Genomic DNA, 5,075 nt, shown 5'->3' with positions numbered 1-5,075 from the left:
TAGAATTCATAGATCCAATAACACAAAATTTTAATAAAGATTTTAAAATGAATGATTGAATAACACATGATTTAACTTGGATTTCTAAATCCATTAAAATCAAGGATCCAATAACCCCCCCTAAGATGGGTTCTAAATCGGTTTCCAAACAGATCACAGTCTAATAATAAAAATTACCTAATATTTATGAAAATTAAATTTATTACCATAAAAATCGGACACATAAATTCAGAATTATATATATGTAAACATATTTAACTTGGTAATATATTTAGATATATTTCTAGAAACAACAATTTATTATATAAGGAATTGAATTGGTCAAACCTAATTTGATATTATAAATGACGTGGTTAATTAAAGAAAGTAAATATAGAATTATCAGAAATGGAAATAGATAACATTAGATTTTCAAATTTCTTTAAAAACTTAACAATATTTTTTATGAAAATAAAACAATAATTAATAATAAGAAAATAAATAATGTAACAACTAAAAAAGGAGTATGCTCTTTTATATTGATTTCAAACTGATTAATAAGAAGAAAATATTTAAATTATAGGTAATATATATATATATATATCCAAAAATTATTATTTTAAAACTTATGAAAGTTTTTAATGTTCTTAAATAACAGAGCTACTAAATTTAAATTTTGTCTAAAATCTATTTTTACAAAATTATTATATTTAATTAAAATAAATAACGATTAATAGTATAAATTAAAATCTATAATAAAATTTCATCGATTATGGTGTGAATTAATTGAAGATAATTGAAGTAATTAGTTATTTTGAGTTATGAAACAAATATTCAAACAAAATATAGGCGATATGATGGCGACTTTTGTGGAAACTATCAACAAATAATTACGAAATTTAAGCAATATATTTGGCAAACAATATTTTAATAATAAATGAAAAATCATAGACAAATACTGAACTTTTTCTATACCATTTTTCTATGTATAACGAAATTTTTTGTTTAAGCCTAGAATATATTTTTTCGTTTTTCAATTTTAATAGCACATAATTTTTTTGTTCTTTTTGCTAATTGAAGATCTAATTTGAGTTTTATATTCTTGATTTCAGCGTTCGAATAGAGCATGGAAATGGTTATTTCTCCACCTTGTGTGTCACTGTTTCTTCAAACCAATGGTACTTTGATCTATTTATTCTTTAAATTTACTTAGTTTATTGACTTTGTAGATTTTATATTATGTTAAAGTTTGATCTTTCTTTTTTATGACACACCCTTGATTGAAAAATCATAAATATCGAGTTCTTATTAAATACTAATCAGGATATGGATAAGAGAAAGAAGAGCAGTTGGTAGAACATGGATCCTCAAATCAAGTAATCGAGCTAGATGGTATGAAGCATGACTACATCATTCTGGCTTTTTCATTTTGTTTAAAGGTTAGATTTTCAAATTTGTTTTAAAATTTAATCATATTTTTTTATGAAAATGAAACAATAATTAATAATAATAAAATGACTAATGAAACAACTATAAAAGGAATATGCTCTTTTATATTGATTTCAAACTGATTAAAAAGAATATATTTAAATTATAGGTAATATATATATCCGAAAATTATTGTTATGAAAATATTTTATTGTTCTTAAATAATAGAGCTACTAAATTCTAATTTTGTCTAAAATCTATTTTTATAAAAAATATTATATTTAATTAAAATAAATAACGAATAATAGTATAATTTAAAATCTTTAATAAAATTTCATCAATTATGGTTTGAATTAATTGTAGTAAAGGTTATTTTTAATGTATCATTAATTTGTGTGTTTTGTTTTTGAAGATTTGTTTTTGAGGATGGCAAACTTTGGTTTGATATTTTGGACTTGGGAATTAAACACATTAAGAAATTTATTGTTTGGTATTTAAATTAGCTAATAATTAGGGTGTGTTTATGAAGAGTTTTAGCCAAGGAGAATGTTGGATCACACAAGAAACAAGTACAAAACCATTTTACCAGGGAGTAGTACAATTAAGAGACTTTAATTGTGACGTGAAGACTATACTACTTGTGATTGATTTTATTGTGTTTAGACTTTTAAATGGGAAAACATGTAATCGTATTAAGGAGCAAGTGCATCCATCCACACATATTAAACTATTTGAAATAAACTTTTTGTATATCAATAATTTCATACCCAATATTTATGAAAATTATATTTAAGAAGTTTCCATAACCATTTCTATTAACAACAACATAACTATATGTTCAGAACCGTGCCATAGTTAGGAAAAAAGAAACATTCGCTTAGGGCATCAAATTTTGGAGAAAATATTAGGAGCATATATTATTTAGACTTTAGTCCTAATAAACTTATGTTTATATGAGACTTAATGGTTATGCTAAAATAATGTGTTAATAATATAGATAAATACGAAACAAATATTGGGCTTTGATATGGGCTTAATTAAGTGAGTAGAAAACAATTACTTCAACAATTAAGGTTTTTTAAAAAGTTAATAAATATTTAGGGTAAGCAAAGAAATATATATCCCTTTCTCCTCTTTTCTGAACAGAACTCAGTAAACAAAGTTTTCCTCTTGGCACAACTATGTATATGTTACAAGAAATCAAATATTACTTATGAAAACAACACCGCACGTACGTGCGGGTCCGTATCTAGGCACGTACGTGCATGTTTGAATCTCTTACATATTCTTTATTCGTTGGACTAAAATATACAATATCAAATAGTTAAATAAAAACTTAACATATAATGGGCATGACATATTTACTGTCCCAAAATAACATACCACATTTCTCTTACTATTTTTTTTAATGTGATTATCTTTGTTGATAACAAAAACAAATCCAATCACTCTTTTGTCTAAACCGAATTAAAAACAAATCAAAATTGGTAGAATATGGATATTGAATGTGTCTAACATTTCTAAAAAATAATACATTTACAAACATAACTTCATATATATGTAATATATTATAAAGCAAACATAGTTTTTTAAATCAACCCCGCACGTACGTGCGGGTCCGAATCTAGTTTTCGATAAAAAAAGATTTGTAGAAATTTCAATATCAAAATAACAAGATTAAATGATAAAAAAAGAAAAAGGTGATCATGTATCATGGATAGACTCCCTTCATCTTTCACATATAGGATAAGTGAGTTATTATATTAAAAAAGTAAACATATAAGAAGCGGGGATAGCTCAGTTGGGAGAGCGTCAGACTGAAGATCTGAAGGTCGCGTGTTCGATCCACGCTCACCGCATTTATCATTTTTTAATTTTCTCTTCTACAAAACACAATACTTTATAGATGATCAATTAAACCCTCTTTATATATATATTTTTTTTTCTACATAACACACCAATACTTTATAGATTAAAAGTTAAACATATTTTTCAATTTTACTCATGTAGTATTCCTATGTCACAGGACTGCATATTGATTTTTTTAAATGTGCTTTTAAAGAGTCTATAAGCCTAAATACAGTTCACATGAATGAATCAAAATCATTTATCCCACATAGGACCTTCTATGTAACAACTATAAGTAGTGGGGGTAATTTTAGAAACGACATAGAAATAAAGGGTGCCTTTCTGAATTTCCTTTACAAAGCTTTTTCCGGTCAAAGAAATGTCACATTTTTTTTGTTTGATCGATGTAATATGGTCCAGACCATGTAATATGGTCTATTCCCAACGAGAATCGAACCCAACACCTCCACCTGAGAGGTTTACCACTGAGTCAACACTACGTTGGTAAAATAGACCACCAATAACACATTCACTAAACCTACACATCATCACACAATACAAGTCATACAAGGCAATCGTTCAGATAAAGCTTATGGTCACGCACTCACCTTAACAAATGTTATTCATAAAAATAACTACAACCAGAAGAGAAGCTCTCCAATTGGTAAGAACAACCAAACTCGCTCCTACAACCAATTACAACAACAAACAAAACCTTGAAACCAAAGTGCCAAGAAAAACAGAATACTACAGTCTTTCGGTGGAAAGCTAGAACAAGATGTCATAGAGTTTTCCACAAAATCTTGTTCAGGTAAACGAAGAGACCATTATCGCAGTTACAACCCCTGATGATCCTAGCTCGCGTCTGAAAAAATGTGTCCCACAAAACTGCATATAACTCACTGAGTTTATACCCAAATTCACTTCTGTAAAAAGGATATTCTACAAAGAATATTTAGGTACAACTCTACTAAAAATCATTACCTTAGGAAATAATTTGAGCAGTTGAACCCTCCTTCTCCCAAAACCTAACAGTTATGTTTCCTTTCCTTCTCTCTAAAACAAAGCTTTGTTGATCTCCTTCTCTTTCTCCTTCACACCAAATCGACCAAGAGGTCTCTCTTTCTCACAGAAAAAAAAGGACAACAGCCACCAAGCAAAGGAGAAAGAAGACTCACATATAATTTAACATTTTATTCAAAAAAAACAAAAAGACTCACTTGATAAATAATATAATTTATGGTTAAATTGAATTAAATAAACCAATAATTAATAAAACCATCCTTTTGGTTTAATCAATAAATTGACCAGCTTAACGAACCTACATAGATTAAACCGATTTACTTCAATTTTTGATATAAATTCCAATATTTCATTATTTTCTGAAACGTGGTCGTCATAATTGTCTTTGAAGTTAATACTAATATACAAATAAAGATTTTTTTTTTGTCAACCATTGGGGCACAACAGGCCGGCCCATTAGCCTAATCCCTACATTAGGAAGCGGGACTCGATCCCGGGTGTGATGGTGCCTTGTGCATTAAAGACTTACCTTTGGCCACTGCACTAAGGTTACTTCAGAGATTTGTGATGAAGGAAACTTCCCACAGAGAGTGATAATCACTTACGGTGTTTCTCTTTGACTTCACAGTTGAGAGAATGTTTTTGATCGACAAGGAAAGCATCAATGATAGGAAACAGTTCAAGACTAATAAGAAGTTGTGATGATAAAAGAGAGGAAAAAAAATGCGGTGAGCGTGGATCGAACACGCGACCTTCAGATCTTCAGTCTGACGCTCTCCCAACTGAGCTATCCCCGC

General features: G+C 28.4%; 2 non-coding genes across 2 annotated transcripts; one reads left to right on the top strand and one right to left on the bottom strand.

Annotated features, from left to right (window-relative positions):
• TRNAF-GAA lies at positions 3,194 to 3,266 on the top strand. The gene has a single exon. It is a non-coding gene; the product is annotated as a tRNA-Phe (tRNA).
• On the bottom strand, positions 5,003 to 5,075 carry TRNAF-GAA. The gene has a single exon. It is a non-coding gene; the product is annotated as a tRNA-Phe (tRNA).

This window comes from Camelina sativa, chromosome 5, assembly GCF_000633955.1.
Source record: "Camelina sativa cultivar DH55 chromosome 5, Cs, whole genome shotgun sequence".
NCBI lineage: Eukaryota > Viridiplantae > Streptophyta > Magnoliopsida > Brassicales > Brassicaceae > Camelina > Camelina sativa.
The sequence above is the reverse complement of the archived record's forward strand: the minus strand, read 5'-3'. Positions and strand labels throughout refer to the sequence as shown.